Source organism: Oncorhynchus mykiss, chromosome 12 (assembly GCF_057628025.1).
Source record: "Oncorhynchus mykiss isolate SJ-2025 chromosome 12, ASM5762802v1, whole genome shotgun sequence".
Lineage (NCBI taxonomy): Eukaryota > Metazoa > Chordata > Actinopteri > Salmoniformes > Salmonidae > Oncorhynchus > Oncorhynchus mykiss.
Window position 1 is genome coordinate 34,395,267 of NC_143033.1, and position 27,234 is coordinate 34,422,500.

A 27,234-nucleotide genomic window follows, 5' to 3' on the forward strand; every position below is an offset into this window, starting at 1 on the left:
GGTCTCGGGGGCAGGAAAGGCCATCTGCATGGGCATTGTGCTGATAATGTGCTCCACACTGAGCGATGGACTCACATGGAAATGAGTGCTTTCTCATGGAGAGGACCCCTGTTCCCCCTTCTCCAGCCTGTCATTCACAGGGAGACCCCAGTCAGCCTGGATTTTCACCACAGCACCCCCAGCATATCAATGGACCTCTCACCAGTAGTCCCCTCCATTGACACCCAATCTGAAGGATTACTGAATTACAATACACTACATGTTACGGTGTTACGGTGGCTGATTGACCGTGGTAATTAGATGGGCTTCAATCAAGATGAATGATTATCAACCAGGGAATTCCTCTGCTGCTTTCAAGATAAACACAAATGTAAGTAAAGTATAGCTACAGCTAACATGGACCAATAGTTCCCAAATGTTGTTTTATTTTTGCTGTGAAGGTGAACCATGTAAGCTTTCTCAAGCCACCGGGGAGGAGGACGTAGCCACAACGACTCAAACCTTTTAGAAATCCCTGGCCTAGACCAGCCACGCTGTAGTCCTCCAGACACTGAATCGGCACCTGAAACCCGACAATAAAATCATCAAGAACCTTTTCATTCCCACATGTGATCTGGCTGTTGTGTTGAACATCTCGCATAATCTGCCCATCTCACCACCACCCCAGTCTAAACAGCCTAAACACACATCCCTACTAGAGACATCAACCATCCCTCAGGCTGGGGCTAGGGGTGAAATTAATATGGAATCACTGAGCTCTCATTACTGACGCTTATCTACCATGTTTAACTCAGGAAAACAACTAATCTATCCAGTTCTAGTAAGGAACTTACAATGATGTGTGTGTGTTTCCTCCAATGGGTCTCTGGAATCCCAACCACACTGACTGGTCTCTTATCAGAGATAGGAGAGGGAAGTAAATGGGGAACGTAACAAAAAAAACATGCTGGCTATCTGATTACACCACAAGAGTCATCACTGAGACTTGGGGGGGGTTATGATGAGTCTGGTGTGCCATGCAGCTGTGGGACATCAGTTCACACAGGAAGTAGCATGATCTATCCACTGTGATTTGTTTATGAATGGTTTGGCAACAATAAACACGGATAGGATGTGATGAAAGCTTCTGTATTTATGGTTGTGTAATGCTGGCATTACAGCCAGCGTTACAGCCTTATTCTAAAACTGATTAAATAAAACATTTCTCATCAATCTGAGCATTTGAGAAGCACTCTGTATTATAGCGATAATCACTTTTAACATATGCATTTATTACCATGTTTTTCATGCTGGTATAAAGGACAGATTAAAAAATTACCAGGACACCGGGGTTAACACCCCTACTCTTACAATAAGCGCAATGGATCTTTAGTGACCACACAAGGTCAGGATACCCGTTTAACATCCCATCCGAAAGTCGGCATCCTACACAGGGCAATGTCCCCATTCAATGCCCTGGAGCATTGGGATATTTATTTTTGACCAGAGGAAAGAGTGCGTCCTACTGGCACACCAACACCACTTAAATCAGAAGAGTTCAATCAGAAGCTAAATGAAACGAGAGGGGCACATTCTGATCAAACATGACAACAATGAAAGGAAAAGTACTCTCTTTTGATGAAGAGGCATCCTAAGTCATCAAATATAATATACGGGTAGCTACATGTCTTATCAGGACCACCACATCATATCAAACCTTTCTATTATTGTTTAACAATCCATCAAAAAATGATTGAGATGTGTTGTATTACTACATACATTACTTACAGATGTATGGAGCAAGTACATCTCCTTTCAATTGTGTTTCAATTTTGAAATCTAAACAGAATTTACCCACATATACTTTTGTGTTTTTAATCATTTAGAATATTGTTTAGGTATATGTTTTCAAAATGACCTAAATGATCGATGGGAATAGATTTTGTTGGCGAGAAGTGATCTCTCATTAAACGTCATGGTATGACATGTGACAGGCGTATATAATGGTTATTTTTAAGTTGTGTGCCAGAGGTTCCTTCCCCGGCCTATTGTTAAGCAGATGTTCAGATGGACTCAAATCAAAAGGGCACATCCTCAAATCTCCTGGGCCAAACTATCTGTCTGAGCCACACAGATTAGGCTGTTTAATGCCAAAAATATTTTTATGAAATCTTTCTGATACATTCACATGAGAACAACGGCCAACGGGCTGAGCAATAGAGAAATTCATCTTTACAAGTTGAGAATAGTCCAATGTGTTGAAACATTTGCTTCTAACAGCTCTTTGCCAGCACTTTCATTTTCCTTAATGTTTCTCTATGTGAGGTTAAAAGGGCATTGACCTATATGTATCTTTACAGTTACGATAAATGGCTAACCTGACTGAATAATAAGAAGAGGGAAATGAATACCTTCATATCATGTCAGAAGTCCAAAGGTCGCTTCATTCACAATAACCGAATAAGGAATTACATGACTTAATGCTTTCACTCCTCTTTCATTCTGAGGCAAACATGGTGGTCAGCTTCTTGAAATTCAATTGTACACAATGGTGATGAAACAAAACAATATAAAACAACGAGGGAACTGAGGAACAGTGAGCAAGAGAGTACATATGGCTAAATCGTTCAACTATAAACTTCCAATACAAATATGGCTTTGATTTATTTCAGAATGTTCAATGAAAAAAATAGGAGAATTTCAAATCTATAAACTAGATCAATTTGATTTAATAAAACTTGAGAAGTCAGTTAACTGTTATTTCAACCCACTTAAAAGCTCTAACATATACTGTAAAAAAGAAATACAATTAAAAATAAGATTTGTAAGCACAGCATTTGTAATGATGCAATACAGTCATTATTGTTTGTTTGTGTAAAAAAGAAACAATGGGTTAAAAATGGACAGAACTGTATATCTGTCTGAAGACTATAAAATATGAATACTATAGGTTAAAAAACATGTCACAATGTTAACAGTCAAGTTAGGACCCTTGTACTATATAATAACTGGCTGTACAGGAAAACCGTTGAGCTGTTTCCTCATCAACTACTAAGTTTTCATGAACTGTGCATAGATAAATGTTAGAAACTGTTGTGATACACCCATAGCGAAAGCAGAGATATCAGCAGACACAGTGCCTTCAGAAGGTATTCACACCCCTTGACTTTTCCACATTATGTTGTGTTACAGCCTGATTTTAAAATGGATTACATTGAGATTTTGTGTCACTGGCCTACATATAATACTCTAGAATGTCAAACATTTTTAGAAATATTTAAAAGTTTATAAAAATGAAAAGCTAAAATGGCTGGAGTCAAATTCCCCGTTCCGCTGGACAATAACCTAAAACACAAGACCAAATCTACACTTGAGTTGCTTACCAAGAAGACCGTGAATATTCCTGAGTGGCTTAAATTGGCCTGAAAATCTATGTCAAGACTTGAAAATGGCTGTCTAGCAATGATATACAACCCACTTGACAGAGCTTGAAGAATTGTAAGAAGAATAATGTGTAAATGTTGTACATTCAAGGTGTGCAAATTACTTAGAGACTTACCAAGAAAGACTCACAGCTGCAATCGCTGCCAAAGGTGACTCTAACATGTATTGACTCAGGGGTATGAATACTTATGTATATGAGGTATTTTTGTATTTCATTTGCAATCATTTTGCAAATATTTATAAAAACATGTTTTCACTGTGTCATTATGAGATATTTTGTGTAGATGGGTGAGAAAAAAATAGATTTAAGCAATTTTGAATTCAGGCAGTAACAACAACAAATTGTGGAATAAGTCAAGGGGTACGAATACTTTTTTGAAGACACTGTACCATCTTCTATTCCTGTGTCTAAACATCACTAAAACCTAAAAAATGGTTTTATATGTTTTAAGAATGTTCTACAGACAACACTGTTATATGAGTTTGTAACAACTATTTCTACCATATTTCTACAGTCCACAGCAGCACTGCTGACTGCAACCAACAGACATGAGAAAACCTAAGCTGTATGACTGAAATAATGTTATTTAATACATATAAAAAGCTATGTTAAAAAGAATCCAAGGAATTCATTTAGCATTGACTAGCAATGACACATTAAATCAATACTGAGTGTTAACTGCAACACTGTTCCAGTGTCTGTACGGGTCCACACTTTCCTGTGTTAAATAAATAGAGTTTTTTGTCTTATTTTTCTTTATTATTTTCCTCTAACCCTAACCCCTTCCCTTAATTGGAGTAAACTAATCAACAACAACACTTAGGCTTCTACTTCCAACTTAAACATACTATATACATTTTACGGATGCAATCTATTTTACAATAGTTATCTTTTGTTTGTTTGCACTCCTATCCTATCCTACCGCTACCCTAAACCCCTCCCATCTCTTTCTGAAAACCATCCAATTTTATTTTCTATTTGCCATATGTTTTTAACTGTGCTGTTTCACAAAAGTTCTGAACTTCGAAACATAAAAAAAAAAAAAGTTATTTAAATAGGCAAGTCAGTTAAGAACAAATTCTTATTTTCAATGACGGCCTAGGAACAGTGGGTTAACTGCCTGTTCAGGGGCAGAGCGACAGATTTGTACCTTGTCAGCTCGGGGATTTGAACTTGCAACCTTCCTGCAACCTTCCTGCTAGTTCAACGCTCTAACCACTAGGCTACCCTGCCGCCCCGGGGGGTACATACATTTTACAAACACAGTATATTTTACATGAGTTATCTTGTTGTTATTAGTCCCACCCTTTAGCTCCTCTCAACCCCTCCCTCCCATCTATCGCTTCCATATTGGATTGGATTAATACACTGCTTAGTGTAAAGCTTTTGCATTTCCCAGGTTGCCTTGGCATTCGAGTGAATTGTAGAGTTACCACTCATGACTGTATTTGTTAGTGACAGAGATATGATCGTTGTGGCCTTCACCCAGTGAGAACCTTAAAATTGTATTATTCATGACAACACAATACTTATTTTGAGAGCCTAGTTTTAGCCTAAAACAGTGGCCTGAAACTAATGGTTTACAGGCCACATTGGGCCTGCAAGTCACATTATGTTGGCTTGCAAAGTGATGTGTAATTCCTATTGGAATCCAGCCAGAGTGGAGATATCCAACATTTGGCAATTGTATTCACAAGCAACCTGCATTCAAAATGACTGCCAGGGTTGTGAAGACTAAGATATGAGACTACCTAAAGCATCTAAACTGGATCAACCATTTCAGTAAAGGGTGCAATAAATCTAAGTTAAAGATTGGATTATTTTAGAAACATTTACGTTACTTATATTTCAGTAACATAAGATGAATTAATCAAACATTCTAAAAATCAACCTGCAACAGAGCATGCTGGGAAATCTGATTATGATGGGCATGGTTTTGATTCAGCACTGGTTATTAACACCAACACTGGGTTCTTTTACACCACTGAGTTCTACAGAGTTAATTTAACTCCTGAATCAACACTAGAGATGTTGCACTGAAAAATCTACATGAAATGATACTGGCCAATTTGCTGTGCATAAAAAAAGGTAAAAAAGGAAAAAGTAACACTGGTCAACACGACAGTAAACAGGCAAAAACAGACAATGAATGGGTTAACACTGAAGATGTGGACAAGCACCTAAAGGATTAACTAAAAGTGGCAATGGGCATGGGTTGGTAATTAAAGAGTTAATACTTAAGGGTTAAAAGTGAAGGTGTGGTCAGTCCGGTAAAGGGTTAATAATAGTGAATGTGTGTGACGTGGATATGTCACAGAGCCATCAGAGGATGACAGTTTCTGTGAGAAAGCTTGACTATCAGGCAATTGTCAAGGTGGATGGGCTTCAGTCAGGAAGGAAGTTGACGGTTAACAGGTTGTAAAAAGGAGAGTTTGTGACTCATAGTAAAACTTGCCAATCACCTCTGATAGCTCACTCACCTCTGTATCTCAATGACTAGGGCCTGAAACCAACTCTATCTACCCATCATTACACACACACCGCACCGACAGCTATAAAATGTTCATAAGATTTATATGATAGTTAAATGAATAGCCTATATTCAAATAAATTCATTTGAAAAGCATGTAAACAGAAACGCTGAAAACCCTCATGAATGATAAAACTCTATGAACCCTTGTAATGACCAATCGACTTTAACCAAATTCTGCTGTTTTTCAAAACCTCAATTTGGGATTAATCTGTCAACAAATTGGAGAAAAAAGACAGATTTTTATTAAAACCAGCACTAAAGAGTATGTATTCTTGAAACAAAGAAAAGAGCAGTAAAAACAACTGCTGATAAAGGATGTGAGCTGATGCAATCTCAAAGTCTGATTTCAGCACAGCAGTGTGTGTGTGTGTGTGTGTGTGTGTGTGTGTGTGCGTGCATGCGTGCGATGTCTCAGGTGCCAATTTAACACCATGTTAGGTATACACAGCAAGGGCCACTCCCCCAACTGGCAGGTGTACAGACCAAGGGTAGTTTCCTGCTACACACCCTGGTCCTGACACCTCGACAAGGGCACCAACCCTCCAAGGCCTAAGCCTGCTTCCTCCTATCTGTGCCCAGCAGGCAGCCCTCCATACAGGGCAGGGTTATATAACCTTTTCACAGCATTGTGCTGACCCGAATCGTACTGTGCTGGCTCTGATAAAAAAATGTGTACATAGTTTTCTTCCATCACGTTTATGGTAGATGCATAACTTGGCACGGCACATCTCGGCTCAGTAATGTGAAGTGGGTATTGGTGTGAGAGGCAGGCAGCGTAGGTGTGTGGGTGTGAAGGTTCTATTAGCAGGAGGCTTGGGAAGGCCAGACCACAGGGCTGGTGACAGTGACGTCTAACTTGAGATCAGATCAGTCTGGGAGGGTGACACCAAGCTGCCAGTGGTGGGCAACAGACGGAAAAAGTACACAGTTGCTGCTCCACTCATTACGGCATGTGTGAAATGTCTTTATACGCCGATATCAACTGAACCCATTTCCACTGGAGTGTCATATGACAGCAAATGAAGAGCAGAGCGCAGACAGTCAGTCAGTCTAAGGTCACCATGGAAAAGCGAGAGAGACAGCAGTGACACACTGTATCACGATTTTAAACTAGATTTCAACCAGACCGTAGGCCAGAGACGTTCATCCTAACCTGAGAAACAGTCTTACATACATACTCATACCCATAGCCATCCACACCATGTTAGAGCATGGCCATCAGTTAGCATCCAGACTACGGAAGATATTGAGGGGACAAAAGATAAATCTTACCAGAGCAGCACAAATACATGTTCTACTGTTTAATCACCACACCCTTCAAGGGTCTATCAAAACACTTGGAAAATAAAGTGTATTCCATGAAACACTGCATCTTTCAAAAATCCCCTTGTTAAATTGATGCTAACATTTTGGTCAGTGACCTGCGTCGCAGTCAGAACGGAATTAGAGCGGGTTTTCCTAAAAGGGGCACGAACGACCTCAAAATGCCACACTTGAACTTCTCTCAACCGTCATGTTCCAAATGAACGTATTAATGTGTGATACTACCCCCCTCATTGTCCCCCTGCCTCCCCCGTGACACACAGACACAAGCACGCACGCAAGCCTGCACACATACACACACAAACACACTTTCGCACAGACACACACATTTCAATTTCTTCAGAGGAGGCCCAATATTACTCAATGGCTAGGTTACCTACCCAATCAGAGACACCATCTGCTCCACTATGTGCCTGCTGAAGGTTATGATCACAAACAGTTTCTGTGACAAAGAAAGAGAGAGACAGTCAGTCAGTAGACCATGAGGTCATGGGGGTAAATACAGGCCCGGCCGGGGCAGTACACTCATGGTTTTGATCATTAATACTCCCTATATTGGATTCCCTGTAGTCAACCAACACCACACTTGGTGACTGACAAAACCAGCCATGATGTGGCCCTTTGTCATCAAGGCAAGAAACAAAAGTCTGAGCCCCTATGACACATAAATGCACTCATGTCAGGGAAATTACTGTACACAGACAGGCAGGGTGAGGGAGGGTTTGGGGCTACTGTTGATACATAGAGAACACACACATTAAAACATACTATGGTATAAATACTATATATATGGTGTAAATACTATAGTATTCACTTTGGTGTTTTTTCAGACATGACTGTAGTATAATGTAGTATTTACAGTTTACTATAGTTTAAATAATGTAGTAAAAAAATATGTAGTATATACTGTACTAAAGTAATTACTGAAGCGTTTGTTTTTACTGTAGTATAATAGGCAATTTGGTTAACGATGATGCTGAGTCTCAGATTTTTCACTTTAAAATGTCAAACAAAAAACAATTATTGCAACGTTATACAAACAGCACAAACTGTCATGGTTACCAAACTTTGCATCTGCACTGACATTTTTCAAAGTAGTCATTTTTTTAAAAACTTTGCAGTTACTAATTTTTGTTTGACATACATTTTAAAGTGACATTTTTTTTACTGTGAAATTGCCCATATACTATAGTAATTACTGTAGTGTTTTTTGGAATGTAGTATACTATTGTGTTTACTGTAGTGATTTGCGGACTGAGGTATACTGTAGTATTTACTTTATTTTGTCTTTTCCTTTTTTAAAATGTTTTACTTTGACCCCTTTTTCTCCCCAATTTTGTGATATCCAATTGGTAGTTACAGTCTTGTCCCATCGCTGCAACTCTCCTACGGACTCAGGAGAGTCGACGGTCGAGAGCCGTGCGTCCTCTGAAACACGACCCTGCCAAGCCGCAATGCTTCATGACACACTGCTTGCTTAACCAATGTGTTCGGAAGAAACACCATCCAGCTGGCGACCAGCGTTAGCTTGCAGGTGCCCGGTCCACCACATGGAGTTGCTAGAGCGAGGTGGGACAAGAAAATCCTGGCCGGCCATACCCTCCCCTCACCTGGACAACGATGGGCCAATTGTGCGTCGCCCCATGGGTCTACCGGTCATGGCCGGCTGTGACACAGCCTGGGATCGAACCCGGGTCTGTAGTGATGCCTCAAGCACTGCGATGCAGTGCCTTAGCGCACGCACACAATCCATGTCTCAAATGTCCCAAGGACAAAAATACTTATTTAACCTGTCTCCTCCCCTTCATCTACACAGATTGAAGTGGATTTAACAAGTGACATCAATAAGGAATCATAGCTTTCACCTGGATTCATCTGGTCAGTCTATGTCATGGAAAGAGCAGGTGTTCTTAATGTTTTGTATACTCAGTGTATGATCTATATTTGGCATGTAGGTTTCTCACTTATGGGTGCAACCAATTGGAACATGGGGTAGGGGAATGGGCAGTGTATAGTATTTTTGAGGACATTACTGTAGTATTTACTGCAGTGTTTTCTTGTGGATATTACTGTGGTATTACTATAGTATTATTTTCATGTAGGGAGTTGAAGAGGGGGGGATAAGGATGAGCAAGGCTATTGAGGGGATGGAGTGATCAGGAGGAGATGTGTCACTCCTCTCAGACAGCAGTTCTTAACAGTAAAAGTGAGGTTTTGGGGATTTTGTGTTCCTGTCCAGAATGACTCCTGCTTACTCATTGCTGGACAAAGAAGACATGGGGTCTCAATAAGGCTCTGTTTACTATTCAGTTACTGTTCAGCCCCCAATTGAGCAGGCAACCAGGAAACACTGGGTCTGGGATAGACCAACATAACAAAGACCAAGTCTTACAAACATGTTTTTGTCCTCTTCTCTATTGACACCTCTGAGGGAGTTCACATGTGTAGCCCTTTCCTGCAGTCAAATGAAACTAGCGGCCTCAGGGGTGGAATGTTATTCATATTTTTCATAAATTCATAACCAATAAACATTATATTTTTTTAAATGCCAAAAATGTGGTGTTTCTGTGTCAAATGGTTTTGTTACATTTAAGTTTTCTGTGATGTATCTAAAGTGTAATTTGGGATGGAAATTCAAAATGGAATACATTTCAACTCTATATCTGACATGGTACAGGTAGGTGTCTTCTTTTTTTAAGCCCATAACCATGTGTGTGAGGTGTAAACTTTTGTTTCAAAGTAGATTTGTTTAAGACTACCAAGAAACACTCTGTGTGACCCTGATTTAGCCAACTGCAGTAAAAGGTTAACAAGATGATACTACCCCATTGTACCATTCATACAGGGAATCAACATTTGAGTGGGTTCTCACAATGGCAATGTGCATCTGTTGAAACCCATTGAAACACAGAGACTATACCTAAACTAGTAGGAATGTGGAAGTCAGGGAGGCTATCATAATGGAGATTACTCCTCTCCTATTGTTTAGACCAGACTGTGTGTCACGGGTACTGAAAGTAAAAGGCAATAGCAGAAACTTCTGCTTAACAATAAACCATTTCCTCTAAGCTTTTACTGTCCGTTTCATAATGGAAGGACATTTACTCATGTCTCCGCCCAGCTAAACCAAACTGAGCTATTTCAACATTTTGAAATTAGGACTATAAAACCAAAATTCCTTAAATGTTATGATATAATTTTTGATAGTTCCTATCAATATTTCAAAACCTAGCCACATCACCACAGTACCGTCAGAAAAACAGATGCAGTTCAGAGTATGACAGGGTTAAGAGTTTAAGAGTTATGAAAAGGCGTTCATCCTCTGGGCCTCGTGTCACAGTTGGCAGGAACAGATTGTTGTTGTGAATCTAAACGCGCCACCTGACCTGAAGGTACAACCCAGTTATCCAGCTCTCAAAGGGCATTTAAGGTGGCTGAGTATTACGCCCACACAGAAAACACATTGAGGTGTCCCAGTATTACGCCCGCACAGAAAACACATTGAGGTGGCTGAGTATTACACCCACACAGAAAACACATTGAGGTGTCCCAGTATTACACCCACACAGAAAACACATTGAGGTGCCCCAGTATTACGCCCACACAGAAAAAACATTGAGGTGCCCCAGTATTACACCCACACAGAAAACACATTGAGGTGCCCCAGTATTAAGCCCACACAGAAAACACATTGAGGTGGCTGAGTATTAAGCCCACACAGAAAACACATTGAGGTGCCCCAGTATTAAGCCCACACAGAAAACACATTGAGGTGCCCCAGTATTAAGCCCACACAGAAAACACATTGAGGTGGCTGAGTATTACACCCATACATGAAAAAACATTGAGGTGGCCCAGTATTGAAAACACATTGAGGTGCCCCAGTATTAAGCCCACACAGAAAATACATTGAGGTGGCTGAGTATTACACCCACACAGAAAACACATTGAGGTACCCCAGTATTACGCCAACACAGAAAACACATTGAGGTGCCCCAGTATTACTTCCACACAGAAAACACATTGAGGTGCCCCAGTATTAAGCCCACACAGAAAACACATTGAGGTACCCCAGTATTACGCCAACACAGAAAACACATTGAGGTGCCCCAGTATTACTTCCACACAGAAAACACATTGAGGTGCCCCAGTATTAAGCCCACACAGAAAACACATTGAGGTGCCCCAGTATTAAGCCCACACAGAAAACACATTGAGGTACCCCAGTATTACGCCAACACAGAAAACACATTGAGGTGCCCCAGTATTACTTCCACACAGAAAACACATTGAGGTGCCCCAGTATTAAGCCCACACAGAAAACACATTGAGGTGGCCCAGTATTAAGCCCACACAGAAAACACATTGAGGTGGCCCAGTATTAAGCCCACACAGAAAACACATTGAGGTCCCTAGTATTAAGCCTACACAGAAAACACATTGAGGTGGCCCAGTATTAAGCCCACACAGAAAACACATTGAGGTGGCTGAGTATTAAGCCCACACAGAAAACACACTGAGGTGCCCCAGTATTAAGCCCACACAGAAAACACATTGAGGTGCCCCAGTATTACACCCACACAGAAAACACATTGAGGTGCCCCAGTATTGAAAACACATTGAGGTGCCCCAGTATTAAGTCCACACAGAAAATACATTGAGGTGGCTGAGTATTACGCCCACACAGAAAACACATTGAGGTACCCCAGTACTACGCCCACACAGAAAACACATTGAGGTGCCCCAGTATTACTTCCACACAGAAAACACATTGAGGTGCCCCAGTATTAAGCCCACACAGAAAACACATTGAGGTGGCCCAGTATTAAGCCCACACAGAAAACACATTGAGGTGGCCCAGTATTAAGCCCACACAGAAAACACATTGAGGTGCCCCAGTATTAAGCCTACACAGAAAACACATTGAGGTGCCCCAGTATTAAGCCCACACAGAAAACACATTGAGGTGGCTGAGTATTACGCCCACACAGAAAACACATTGAGGTGCCCCAGTATTACGCCCACACAGAAAACACATTGAGGTGGCCCAGTATTAAGCCCACACAGAAAACACATTGAGGTGCCCCAGTATTAAGTCCACACAGAAAACACATTGAGGTGGCCCAGTATTAAGCCCACACAGAAAACACATTGAGGTGCCCCAGTATTAAGCCCACACAGAAAACACATTGAGGTGGCCCAGTATTAAGCCCACACAGAAAACACATTGAGGTGGCCCAGTATTACGCCCACACAGAAAACACATAGAGGTGCCCCAGTATTAAGCCCACACAGAAAACATATTGAGGTGCCCCAGTATTAAGCCCACACAGAAAACACATAGAGGTGGCCCAGTATTATGCCCACATAAAAAACACCTCCAAATCCCCCTAGTGCATTGTTCCTCTGCTTTGACCCACAAGGGAGAACGTTCACCTGTTCACCATTACAGTCTATCATATTGCCTCTCCATACCCACTCTTACATGACAACTCCACAGCTCTGTGACTCAGTACAGTGCAGTATACTGTCAATGTAAAACAACAAAGAAGTGCCGTCTAATAGACAAAAATTCTCTGCATTCTTTCCAGACTTAACACAGTGGGGAAAAGAAGAGGAGAAGCTGAGAGAACATGAGGGTGTTCAGAACATTCAGATAGAAATGTATTGTTTACACGGGACGGGACATGATCTGTCAGGTATAGAGCATTGTGTCATCTATATTCATTACATTTCTATCCTCAACACAGAATGTTAAATCTCACTAAATACACAACAGGTCGACCCCAACCAGTTGTGATGGTAAGCCTGGTTCAGTTTCCAGTCAGTGTGTATCATTGTAAAGCTGGCCCTGGCCATGTCAAGCAAGGAGGGGCACACCTCTGATCCTGCCTGGTTATGGAGAAAGTCATCGGCTCCAGGGGACACCAGACCTAATCGGCTCTATGATGCTGCTGCCCACGCCACTCTCTGTATCATCACAGACAGTGTTAATCTTCTGTACAATAGGGGTTTCTCTATGGCCAACACCCATACCCACACAACAAAGTTTCCCTCACTACTAGGGTATCTAGAGAAAGCTAGCCAAGTGCATTTAACATTACTAGAGAGATAAAGAGGATACGTTTTCTTTTTTTAATCAATCTTATTGAACGTCACATAATGAATCAGCTTACTCAATTGCCACCCTACAGTCTTTGGTCATTTTTTGTATCTTGATTTATGAAATAGTTTATAGAGGATTTAGAAAGATAATCCATTAAGCATACAGACACTGTCTAACATGGCACAAAGTGGATTAAGTAATTAATCCTTCCATGCATGGGGAAAAACTGAATCAACTTTTACACAGTAATCATCAGTGTATACTTCTTTGTAGTACAAATTCACTTTTCAGTTCAATAAATAAAATAAAGGTTCCTTATTTGTTTTCTCAAGTGATAAAAAAATATTATCCCTACTAAAGTACACTATATATACACAAAAGTATGTGGACAGCCCTTCTAATGAGTAGATTCAGCTATTTCAGCCACACCCATTGCTGACAGGTGTATAAAATCAAGCACACAGCCATGCAATCTTTATAGACAAACATTGGAAGTAGAATGGACTTAATAAAGAGCCCAGTGACTTTCAACAAGGCACCGTCATAAGATGCCATCTTTCCAACAACTCAATTTGTCAAATTTCTGCCCTCTAGAGATGCCACGATGAACAGTAAGTGCTGTTTATTGGGAAGTGGAAATGTACAGGAACAACATTGTCTCGGCCGCGAAGTGGTAGGCCACACAAGCTCACAGAATGGGACGGCTGAGTGCTGAAGCGCGTGAAAAAAAAAAAAAAACATTAAAAAAATTGCCTGTCCTTATTTGCAACACTCACTCCCGAGTTCCAAACTGCCTCTGGAAACAACATCAGCACAATAACTGTTTGTCGGGAGCCTCATGAAATGGGTTTTCGATGGCCGAGCAACCGCACACAAGCCTAAGATCACCATACGCACTGACAAGCGTCAGCTGGAGTGCTGCAAAGCTCGCCGCCATTGGACTCTGGAGCAGTAGAAATGTGTTCTCTGGACTGATGAATCAAGCTTCATCATCTGGCAACCCGACAGATGAATGTGAGTTTGACGGATGCCAGGAGAATGCTGTCTGCCCCAACTGTAAAGTTTGGTGGAGAAGGAATAATGGTCTGGGGCTGTTTTTCATGGTTCAGGCAAGACCCGTTAGTTCCAGTGAAGGGAAATCTTAAAGCTACAGCATACAATGACATTCTAGACGATTCTGTGCTTCCAACTTTGTGGCAACAGTTTGGGGAAGGCCCTTTCCTGTTTCAGCATGACAGTGCCCCCATGCACAAAGCGAGGTCCATACAGAAATGGTTTGTTGAGATAGGTGCACAGAGCCCTGACCTCAACCCCATCGGAAACCTTTGGGATGAATTGGAACACTGACTGCGAGCCAGGCCTTATCGCCCAACATCAGTGCCCAAACTCACTAATGCTCTTGTGGCTGAATGGAAGCAAGTCCCTGCTGCAATGTTCCAACATCTAGTGGAAACCCTTCCCAGAAGAGTGGAGGATTCTAAAGTGAAAGTGGGAACCAACTCCATATTAATGCCCATGATTTTGGAATGAGATGTTCAACGAGCAGGTGTCCATATACTTTTGGTCATGTAGTGTATGTATCCCTGAGTGCAGCAGCTGCTTTCACAAAATGGATGACAGACCCTGCTTTCACTGCACAAAATGGCCTCCTTACACTCTTAGCTGAGTACAGCACAGGAGGATCCCTCCTTATCCTCCACATAGTTTTACTATCATGTCTGAAATATCCATCTTCAAAACAAACTAAAGTCTTGATTAAAAAAAACTTTACTTTGTCAACATTTTATATCAAACTACGGATCTGAGTAGTCTCTTTGTCATTACAAAAAAATACATAAGAAAAGTGAGTTTTGTGTGCAAGACATTTTGTACGTTCATTTCTGCCATGTGCTGGTATACAGTACTCACCTGAATGTGCATTTTGGCTATGGATTTCCCAATTAGCGTTGCTCCAAAAAAAGGTCCAAAAGGGAACCATGTTATATCTGCCAGGTCAAACATTGGATTGGTAATCTGGAGAACGAGTTAATATAAATGAAACATCAGAAAGGAATATGGATAAGTGACAACAATTATAGAGCAAATAAACAACTCTATAGAAGAGTGCAAGGACTCAATATTCTTCAATATTGTTCAGTCCAAACAAAGTTTTGTTAAATGCTCCTATGTTTGAAGTATTTAGCACTGACTGGAGCTATTTAACGGATTAGTAATTCAATGACTAAAATACCCAGAATAAAGATAGCTTTATATTAACAATAATAATGATTCATCTGTTCGGTCTGTTGGTTTGAGGATTGAGCCATCAGCGGTTCACTTTAAATTGACAGACAGTTTCACTATGCACAGAAATGTGTGCACAGAAATGTATGCTCAGAAATGCTATTTTAAAGGTCTGAATTTAGACTGTAGTCACTTTCTTGTATTTTCAGACAATAATAGGGATGATGATTTTTTGTTTTATAGAATAGAGTTCTATATGTGATTTCACTTACAGAGGCGCAGACTAGAATTCCAAAGAATCCAACCCTCTGAACCATTTACTGCACTTGCACTGCAAGTCCTGAAAATAATAATGGCAAATATTTAACAGATCATTCTCATTTGCATGACAACATAGAAATGTATTGTATGCATTGTTAATGATTAAAATATGATTTTCAGATTAGCAGATTCAATTTTGTTCAGCAGTTTACATAAAAAGCTACACAGGGTCTTCAGAAAGCATTCACACCCCTTGACTTATTCCACATTTTGTTGTGTTACAAAGTGGGATTCAAATTCATTTAATTGTCATTTTTTTGTCAACGATCTACACAAAATACACTATAATGTGAAAGTGGAAGAAAAATGCTAACATTTGTAAAAAATAAATAAAAATAAATAAATGAAAAATAAAACACTAATATATGTTGATTAGATAAATATTTAACCCCCGAGTCAATACATGTTAGGATCACCTTTGGCAGCGATTACAGCTGTGAGTCTTGGAGAGTGGTATTCAGTAATGTGTTGTATTTGATTTGCCCCAAACATAATACTTTGTATTCAGGACAAAAAAATTAATTGCTTTGCCACATTTTTTGCTGCATTTCTTTAGTGCCTTGTTGCAAAGCATGTTTTGGAAAAAAATGGTATTCTGTACAGGTATCCTTCTTTCACGCTTTCAACTAAGTTTGTTTTGTGGAGTAACTACAATGTTGATCCATCCATCCTATCACAGACATTAAACTAACTGTACTAAAGTGGAACTGACAATCATTAAAAACATACAATCATAACATCAGTCAAAAATATGAAATTCCCAGTTTATGCTGCAAAACCAACTTTAATAAGAAGTTTTCAAAATAGGTTCTATCTGACTCAACATTCCATGACGAACAATAAGGCATTGTTGGCAGAATAGATGGATGCAGTTCAATGCATGATTAATATAATTCACCAATACATTTCTTGACTGTCTCTATTCGAGATGCACTTTTTCAGTTACAATAACAAAAATTGCAAAAATGTAACGAATGTAACTAAGGCTGGGAATGTCAATACAATCAAACGAGCAAGAGCAACGATCACAAGACAGTCATAAGAATGAGGAGAGAATTGTGGACTACAGGAAAAGGAGGACCGAGCACACCCCCATTCTAATCGACTGGGCTGTAGTGGAGCAGGTTGAGAGCTTCAATTTCCTTGGTGTCCACATCACCACCAACAAACTAACATTGTCCAAGCACAACAAGACAGTCGTGAAGAGGGCATGACAAAACCTATTCCCCATGGGCATGGGTCCTCAGATCCTCAAAAGGTTCTACAGCTGCACCATCGAGAGCATCCTGACTGGTTGCATCACTGCCTGGTATGGCAACTGCTCAGCCTCCGACCACAAGGCACTACAGAGTGTAGTGTGTACGGCCCAGTACATCACTGGGGCTAAGCTTCCTGCCACCCAGGACTTCTATACCAGGCAGTGTCAGAGGAAGGCCCTAAAAATCGTCAAAACTCCAGCCACCCCAGGCATAGACTGTTCTCTCTGCTACCACACGTCAAACAGTACCCGGAGCGCCAAGTCTAGGTCCAAGAGGCTTTTAAACAGCTTCTACCCAAAAGCCATAAGACTACTGAACATCTAATCAAATGGCTACCCAGACTATTTGCATTGCCCCCCCTTTGCACTTCTACTCCCTATTATTATCTATGCATAAGTCACTTTAATAACTCTACCCACATGTATATATTACCTTGTCTAACCAGTGCCCCCGCACATTGTACCGGTACCCCCTGCATATAGCCTCTCTACTGCAATTTTACTGTCATTCTTCAATTGTTTGTTACAAAAACATTTTTTTGTGGTATTTTTCTTAAAACTGCATTGCTGATTTAAGGCTTGTAAGTAAGCATTTCACTGTATTCGGCGCATGTGACAAATAACATTTGATTTGATTTGAATTTATGAGTGCAAACCCGCTGGATATGGCCAGTGTCAGTAAACTTAGGCAGAAAAAGTAATAGCCAGGAACACTCTAAAGTTAAATGGTCATAGTAAGGTGTTCTTAGCCAGTTAGCCTGGGTGCTTGGTTGGGACAAGTATACATTAGCAGGCAAGCAGCAGAAGGATAAGTATGCTACACTTGTTTATCAGTGCAATTTAGCGGAGAAAGTTTGAGAGGGTTAATCTAATGTTCCTTCGTTAGATATTAGCTCATCTTGCCTGCTAAGCATTAGTTGTTGATCTTGCTGTTGTTGATGTGCATAACTGAGGGAGAGAGAGACTACCCTTTCATGGTTGTTTGATAAATAGGACTGTAAAGTTCCCAAATGTAAGAGGACTCCTGTGGTTTTTAAATATTTTCAGAAATCCATTCAGGTGTATTTTGTGGCTTTTGGCGAATGCGTTCTAATGATCTATAGTCGCGCAATGGCAACTGTCTGTAAACCCACAGTCCAGTTCAAAATGAATAATGGCAAATGGCTCGTTTGTATAAAGGCCTACTGTAGCGCAGATTGGCTATAGCACACCGGTCTATGTAGACTCCAGTCTTGGACGAGACAGATGCTTTTATTAGGTTTTATTTACTGCAGTGTCTATTAATTGTCCAAAAGCTCAGCCGGTTTCCCACTCTATATTGCTATATAATTTTCACAAATGCCTTAGTATACGCAATTCCCAAACATTCTACAAAAATGACCATATCCAAGTGCTCTCTTGTCAGAAAATGTTTTAAGTGTCATATTCTTCCTGGGGGTGTATAGGAACTGATTTTGTATATGATTTCATGTTGCTAAAATGCTGTCAGCTCCACTTTAAAATCACCATTTGCCTCATGGTAAAATCCCTGAGCAGTTTCCTTCCTCTCCGGCAACTGAGTAAGGAAGGAAGCCTGTATCTTTGTAGTGACTGAGTGTATTGATACACCATTCAAAGTGTAATGAATAACTTCACTATGCTCAAAGGGATATTCAATGTTTTTTTACCCATCTGCCAATAGGTGCACTTCTTTGCGAGGCACTGGAAAACCTCCCTGGTCTTTGTGGTTGAATCGGTGTTTAAAATTCACTTCTCAACTGAGGGATCTTACAGATAATTGTATGTGTGGGGTACAGAGATGAGGTAGTCATTCAAAAATCATGTTAAACAATATTATTGCACAGAGTGAGTCCATGCAACTTAATGTGTTAAGCAAGTGTTTACTCCTGAACTCATTTAGGCGTGCCATAACAAAGCAGTTGAATACCTATTGACTCAAGACATTTCGGCTTTTCATTTTTTATTAATTTGTAAAAAAGTCAAAAATCATTTTTCCATTTTGACATTATGGGGTATTGTGTGTAGGCCAGTGACACAAAACCTAAATGTAATACATTTGGAATTCTGGCTGTAACACAACAAAATGTGAATATTTTCTGAAGGCACCGTATATGCTATCAATAACCGTTTCACTAATCTCTGGTGATTAAAGGTAGAAGGATTATCTCCTGCACATTTTAAATATATCACAGATGAAAACATGGTAGTAATATTTACTAAGAATACTACCAAAACATTTCTTATTCTATAATTTCTCTGAACTTCATTATGTAATAGGTTTCCAAATTGTTGGAGGAAGTCTTAAATCAATCTTAGACGATACTTGCACAATCAACACAAATAAAATTGATCCAATAAAAACAATTCAATTATTGTCTTGAAGGAATTGCATTTGTTTAAAATGGCTTTGTTTATATCTTATCGTCTCTAAGGAAATATCCTTCGGCATGGTGTTGTAAGTCATGTGTGAATTCTGATGCATTTCTTTCTTTCAAATTATACATACATTATATTAAAATGGGTTCGGTGGGGATTTGAGACTGAACATTAAAAAATGTGAGATTATGGGGAATATCAGAAGATTTACACACTAAAGAAAATATATTTACTGTGGGATCAGGACAAACCGGTGTCTGTTTTACCATATTTTCTCATTAATATGTTGTGTTATGTACCATAAATATAAAGAAAGAAGGAAGCTGGCATTTCGTCTGTACAAATACATCAGAGAACAGATCATATAGACCACATTTTTCGTTAATCAATTAAATTCCCATTAAATAAAGCTTTTTTGTCAATGAAGTAAATGTACAATTAACATATTTAATTGTGGTAAAAACGTAACATATTTATTTTTCATTTAAGACGATACTGTGACACACTTCACAGACTTTTCCAAGTTATCTATTATCCCACTATTATCTAAATATATTATATTTCCTGTATATATAAATATTTCTGTTAACCAAAAAGCTTTTGTAAGCCCTGCAAAAATGCTGCACACCGTCAATTGTCCTGTCAGTTGTCTAATTGGAACAATCACCCTCTGCAAACTCCTCCAAACACCTTTTCTACTGGGACATTATATATATTTACATCCCCTAACTGTTTCTTACCTCTGGTGACAGTTTTTAATCCATTACCATCAATGTCAGAAGAAGACCAGACTAATTTCAAGGACTCACATATTCTTACTAATTCTGCTGCTTTCTCCCCATCTTTTCTGACAACTCGACAAAGGGCTCTTTTGAAAGCAATGACATGGATTTTCCTCATTATACCTATGTTGGGAAGGGGAGGGTTAAGCTCTTGTTGATGTAGTTCAAATTATTTCTGGGAACTGTGAAGAAAGAAATTATCCTGGATTGATTACGATATGGTCATACTTCTGATGATTTTATTAGAATGTCACTAGAGATAACAGTACAAATTGTATGCATGTAACTTTATTTCTTCGTTTGCGTTAAATTATTGTTTAGTTTTTTTTTTTACAGATATTTAACTATGCTAATGCCGTAAGGTTGGTATATCAATTGAAGGGGAATGAAAAATGAAATGACAGTGTTTTAAACTAAAAACACACTGGGGGTAATTTGTCATGTTGAGGGTACTGTCTCATTTATATGTATAGATGTATTACTGCTAAAAGTACATACAGACTTCTATTAATTGGACTCTAAAAATCTATTCTGTAGATATTGATTGTCCCAAGGCTGAAACATTTAATTTGTATGATATTAATTGATACAAATATGGGTGTTATTTACTGCATTTTTAATACTTCATCCCTTTTAAAACTCAACACATTTTTCCTTTGATATAAAATGTCAAATACATTTGAATGATGAGTTATACATTCAGTCTAATTGAAGGAATATTTGGGAACATGTTTTACTTCTCTAAACAATGTGTTATGTAGCAGAAATGATGGCTCCAACCAGAAAAGCATACAGTTATTAGAATGGGGTTTCCTATTTGACTGGTATGATCTGTACATAAGGTGGTATTGCAAATATCAAACTAAAACAAAATGTTTTTTTTTTTTTTTGAGGAATGACTTGAATCATTCACTACCTTTTAGTACGAGGTCATCTCTCAGGCTAAATCTGAGATGAGGCATAAACCTTACCGTCAACTCTTAATTGATCCAGAACTCAAACTGCCATCTTTCAGATGACTGTAATTACCATATTACTACTGGTTAATGTTTTTTTTATTTCATCAGTTTAATTGCTATATATTTTACTTATATTAAACTGCCCTATAATCAGATAGGACGTGCCACTCTGAATGAACAATATATCCTCATCCAAATCATCAAGTTTTACAAGAAATTGATTAAACATCAATGCATGATGAAAATGTCTTATTCACAATAGCTAAACAATAACACAACCTAAATGTACGGGTAAAATGTTTCACACATACCAGTAAATTTAAACTTGAGAGGTTGAACTTGACTGGGGGAGGGTAGTAAGATATGAGCATGCCAAATATGGTCAACAAAGCAGTAGAGTAATCGCGGCATTTTTTCAAGAGCAGGAGCCGGCCCACAGGGAATAAAAGAAGGGGGGGCCAACTGACATCCACTGTGATTGGCTCACATTTTGAAATTCGCCCTAAGATTTTATACAATCACAAGGGCTTTTCACAAGGATAAACCTGCTTCTCTAATTCTAGTCTTCTGTTCCAGATTCTTTATTCCTTATTTTATTTGTATTATTTTTTCTTGGGAGACAGGGCAGGATGTCTGGGGGGTAGGAATGTGTATGTGGCAGCAGGTAGCATTGGGCCAGTAACCGAAAGGTCACTGGTTCGAATCTCCATGCCGACTAGGGGAAAAATCTGTCTGTGCCCTTGAGCAAGGCACTTGCTCCTGTATGTCGCCCTGGATAAGAGTGTCTGCTAAAGGACTCAAATGTAAATGTTTACAGCTGAACCACTCTGGGCCGTCTGTTGACCGCAAACACCTGACAACTGTCGAATAGAGGAACTATTCAATAACTATTAACTGTTAGGAAAACAAGCACTGTTTAGTCAAATGGGTCACATTTATTAGATGACATTGCATTGGTATTGTTTACCAAGTCAGTAGAATTCTGCATTTCCCCTCACTTGACTGGTATGAATGAGTGAAAGGAAAATGGCTACCTCTCTACCGAATGAAGTGAAGGTCCCAGTGGGCAGGGATATCGTGTGTATACACGTGACATTGCGATTTGCTCGAGGGACTCCCCGTATGTGTACCTTCTGGACCACAAAATTGTCTATTGTACATGACCAGTGTTCAGAAATCCAGACACCACACAACGTGTATTGTATGCAGCTCATGGAAAATCACCATCTTGGCCAGGCTTCCACCCACGGCTGCCTCCCTCCCGCCTCTCCCATCCCCGTCACCGCACAACATGCTGTCCCCCAGGGCAGGGCTTACCAGCAATTACATTTTGGAGATCTTGTCAAGGGTGCAGGGTCATTAAAACCATGGGAGCATGGCTCCAGCCTTTTGCTGTCCGTCTCTTTACTCAGCACTCTGTACCACTACGCCCCCACATAAAGATAATGCCTACAGTGTGAAGTAAAAATCACATGTTTGATCTGCCGTTCATATGTTAAGGCTATTATAGTTAGTGGCCCCATTAACTGCTATGGAGTTTCCTTGTTATTTTACTCTTTAAATGTATCCAAAAATACAATACCCATCTTTAGGGTAGTGTCTAAAGGTACAGTAGCTGGTCTCCCAAGGTAGGGTGACTGTCAGGGACTTCTTAGTAATGAAATGATGTCAAACACGATGATTACATGGAATCTAGGTTCTAAGAATTTTAATGACATTAAACTATCAGAGCACATTCTATATTATTTACTGTTACGGAAAATGTCCACAGAAAGGGGACCAATGAGCGCTATGTTTAACACAATAGTTTGAATACCAATGGTTACTGTTGCCAGAGAGATGACGAGAGATTGACGCAAATAGGCATCCCAGTGGGAAAAAAGGAAAAGAGTTCACTGTTTCCCTCCACACATGTAATGATATAGCAACCCCTATTCTAAATTACGGGACTCTGTTTATATAAACAAACCAGCCCACTCCATGTTTATGATAACAACTTGCCCTGATATCAATTTATACAATATATGCATGACTCATTGTACTGATGCAAATACGTACTCCAGAATACAAATGTGTTCCTTATGATGACCTCAAAGGTTTGAAAACATGTGGGTGTAGACGTGATGAGACTAAGGCAGCGTTTCCCAAACATGGTCCTGGGGAGCACATTTTGGTTTTTGCCATAGCACTACACAGCTGATTCAAATAATCAACTAATCATCAAGCTTGAATCAGGTGTGTAGTGCTAGGGCAAAAACCAAAACGTGCTCCCCTTGGGGTCCCCAGGACTGAGTTTGGGAAAGGCTGGGGTAAGGAGTTCAAAAATAGGCAGACGACAATGCAATCTGCATCTGGAAAGTGTCAGTTAAGGAAAACTCGATGCATAGCCTATACACAAGTCAACACCCACACACAGTTTCTCTCTCTCTCTTTCTTTCGCTCTCTTTTTTTCTGAATGAAACTCTTTCACACAGAGAGAGGACGACACTCATCTCCAGAGCGGAGCGAGGCGAGCCCCGACAGAGAGATGGCTAAAGTTCATCTTATTAACTGCTCACAAGCCTGTTCCCTCTCTTTCTTTCAAACACACACACCCACGCGCACACACGCACGCAACAGAGTGATTAAGGCTCCTGACGCAACCCAACCCAATCCCAGCCCCATAGTCCCTACAAAATTCAAATCTATCAAAAAAAAAAAAAAAACGGCCCGAGTCCACGTTGACAAATTCTTTAACAAGCTGTGGTTGAAGGGAAGCTGGTTTTACTCTGACTCACCCCCTCCTTTCAAACAGTTTACTGGAAATAAAGGGTGAGGAGGAGGGAGGGGGCACTTTCAGAGAAGTCACGTGATGGGTCTGGACAAACCACAGCACAGAGAGCCTTTGAGTGGAGTGTAGTAGGGCAAGGAGAGGGGGGGGGGGGGGCACAAGCCCAGCCCAGCGCAGATGGCTCTTATTCACAGGAGATACGATCCTGGGAGTTGGCAATCAAGAATTCACAGCGCTGGTAAACCCCTTCCATGCCGGCCAAACACTTAAAAACACAAAACACTTCAGGGAAACCACTGAATCACCAGGCTACCTTTAATTATAGAATGGAAATACATATTAAAAAAAACTTTGGGGATGAGGATTCCAGGATTAGTTTTTAGAAACATAAGTATCATCCAAATGTTCCATTTTTGTATGATTTATTTTTTTGATGAATGCTGACATCAACGTCTGGACATGCTTAGAAAAGTCATGACTTCATCATTCTTGAATAGCCATCTTGAAGGGGGGAAAACCGTGTTCTTTTGCCGTCACTCAAGTGAGCTTGCTTGTGGCAGGAAGTTGGCATGTGCACGTTCTGAGAAATGCCACTGGGTTTAAGTCAAGCTCCTGGCACAATGACACCCCTATGACCTCAGAGTAAGAGAGGAGAGAGTCAGCATCTCCAACCTGTTGTGGAGCCCAAAGATACGTCACACTCATAAATCATCACTGTTTAACCATTTACTCTCCACAAACATACAAACTTAACACATCTGATCACACACTTTCTCTCCCATGTTGCCATTCAATCACCTCTTGATCGCTATTCTAACCTTGGTTAAAATAATGATGCAATATAAATCCACCAAAGCGAGATGTCGATAATCACCGTGATGTCTTCTCTATAAAATGTATAGCATAATGAGCATGTGATGCAATAAGCGGCGTCTCTCGCTCTCGGCCAGTGAAAGAATGCAGCCCCCCCCCCCCCCCCCCGTTGTAGGTGATAGATGGAGAGGAAAGAAAGGCTTGCGACTCCTGCAGCTCCTCCGTGGTGTAAGGAACCTGCTGCCTGATGCGGTCCCCCAACACACACCCAGTGAAAGATATCAGCAGAAAGAGACAGAAACAGAGAGGGAGAGAGAGAAAGGGAGGGATATCAACGGAAATAGAGAATGTGTGACGGAGACAAAGTGAGAGAGGGAGAGAGAGTGGTAGAGCCTCAGAACACTAATTCAGACCCAGCAGCCCTGAGGCAGCAGCCCTGAGGCAGCAGCTCTGTGGTTGGTGACATGTGTTTAACCCTTCTCTCAGAGGATGCGAAACAAACAACCAACAAGCTTTCCCTGATACCTCGGACACGTCAACCCCACGGCGGAGAAAACTCAGAAGAAACGACAAGAGCAAATCAAAGCGACGAAGATGAATGCATCAACGGACGAAAGGCGGCTCTCCACGATGGGACGTCTCACATTCCCTCTCTTTTCCTCTCCTTCTCTCTTCCACTTCGTTGGTTCGTTCTGGTGGAGATCCGAGCGGGACTCATCGGTGTTGGATGATTTCAGACTCCAGACTCACACGTGGTCTGAGGGCCAAGGGAGGCTGCAGCAAGTGCCAAACTCTGCAGATGCCCGTGGCATTAGTAATCAACTAAACATGACAGTAGGTACACCCATCATCACTCCTGTGCCAGGGAGCACTCAGCCACTATCAGTTCCACCAGTGTTTGTCACACCCTGCTGATCCACCGGATTAAAACACATCGAATCCACGTCAATGAACGTATTGGCACAAAGTAATCAATGTACAGTTTTGCCTTACGACAATAACTGCCTAAAGACCTCAAACTCAAATCTGGACCAGTAAGCCAGTTCCACTGCATTTTTTCATTGTTCCCCTCTAATCAGAGACTGATTTAGACCTGGGACACCAAGTGTGTGCAATTGATTATGAGGTAGAACAGAAAAAAAACAGGCTCCGGACCTAGTAGGGTAAGAGTTGGCCTAAAGGCTGGTTTATACTTTGTCTATCGACATGTCTGTAGACAATTAGAATGCGACAAGTGTCACTGGTCAAAACAACATTTCATTTATACTCCAGTGGAATGTCTGTAGACCGCCTCTACGAATGTCGGTTTCCTTGTCGCAGACAGATGAAAAAAGTTCAACTTTGACCCTGTCGCTGCATCAGTTGTCATGATTACCTGACTGAGCCAGCAACAAGACAGTGCCAAAGTTCTAAAATGATCCAGTAGAATGCCCTACTTTTATTTCATCACAACCGTAAGCTATTTCCTGTAATTAGCACGCCATTAACTTGTAAATAATTATCTTGCTGTGAGCTTATTTTCTGTAATAATGAATATAAATGTGCTAAAGTTAAGACGTTGTCAGCTATGATATGGTCATTATTTGAACTGGCTATACAGCTAATGTTAGCTAGCTAGCTAAACTCATTTTTAAACGGATGGGTTTATTGGGGTTGAAATACACCAGTTACGCAATTTTGGACCACCAGTCTGCTGATGTCGTGCAGCCTGTCATTTTTGTGTTTATTGAGGTTGAGGACTTGTGAGGAGTCTGTTTCTCAAACTAGAACCTAATGTACTTGTCCTCTTGCTCAGTTGTGCATCGGGGCCTCCCACTCCTCTTTCTATTCTGGTTAGAGACAGTTTGCGCTGTTCTGTGAAGGGAGTAGTACAGTGTTGTACAAGATAGACAAAAATAGACTGAAGAGTTTCAGAAGAAAGTTCTTTGTTTCTGGCCATTTTGAGCCTGTAATCGAACCCACAAATACTGACGCTTCAGATTCTCAACTAGTCTAGTTTTATTGCTTCTTTAATCAGTACACCAGTTGTCAGCTGTGCTAACATAATTGGAAAAGGTTTTTCTAATGATCAATTAGCCTTTTAAAATAATCAACTTGGATTAGCTAACACAACGTGCCGTTGGAACACAGGAGTGATGGTTGCTGATGATGGCCTCTATATTCCTATATTCCATTAAAAATCTGCCGTTTCCGGCTACAATAGTCATTTACAACATTAACAATGTCTACACTGTATTTCTGATCAATTTGATGTTATTTTAATGGACAATAAATGTGCTTTTCTTTAAAAAACAAGGACATTTCTAAGTGACCCCAAACATTTGAACGGTAGTGTACATTTTAGAG

General features: G+C 40.3%; 1 protein-coding gene and 1 long non-coding RNA gene across 4 annotated transcripts in view; one reads left to right on the top strand and one right to left on the bottom strand.

Annotated features, from left to right (window-relative positions):
• The window catches only part of LOC110537478 (vacuole membrane protein 1), a 73,140-nt gene that overhangs the window by 4,449 nt on the left and 41,457 nt on the right, over nucleotides 1–27,234 (bottom strand). For 2 of the 3 annotated variants that reach the window (XM_090192305.1, XM_090192302.1), the window contains 3 exons: nucleotides 15,882–15,949; nucleotides 15,295–15,399; nucleotides 7,661–7,722 (listed from right to left, as the gene is read on the bottom strand). The gene's annotated coding sequence lies outside the window, so the exon portion shown is untranslated. Of the gene's footprint in view, nucleotides 1–7,660; nucleotides 7,723–14,744; nucleotides 14,864–15,294; nucleotides 15,400–15,881; nucleotides 15,950–27,234 lie in introns of those variants that run through there. The other variant, XM_090192303.1, reaches the window with a different exon arrangement.
• LOC149979152 (uncharacterized) overlaps nucleotides 25,081–27,234 on the top strand; it is a 19,041-nt gene continuing 16,887 nt past the window's right edge. The window contains exon 1 of the long non-coding RNA XR_016485044.1: nucleotides 25,081–25,722. This is a non-coding gene — a long non-coding RNA (uncharacterized LOC149979152). The remainder of the gene's footprint in view (nucleotides 25,723–27,234) is intronic.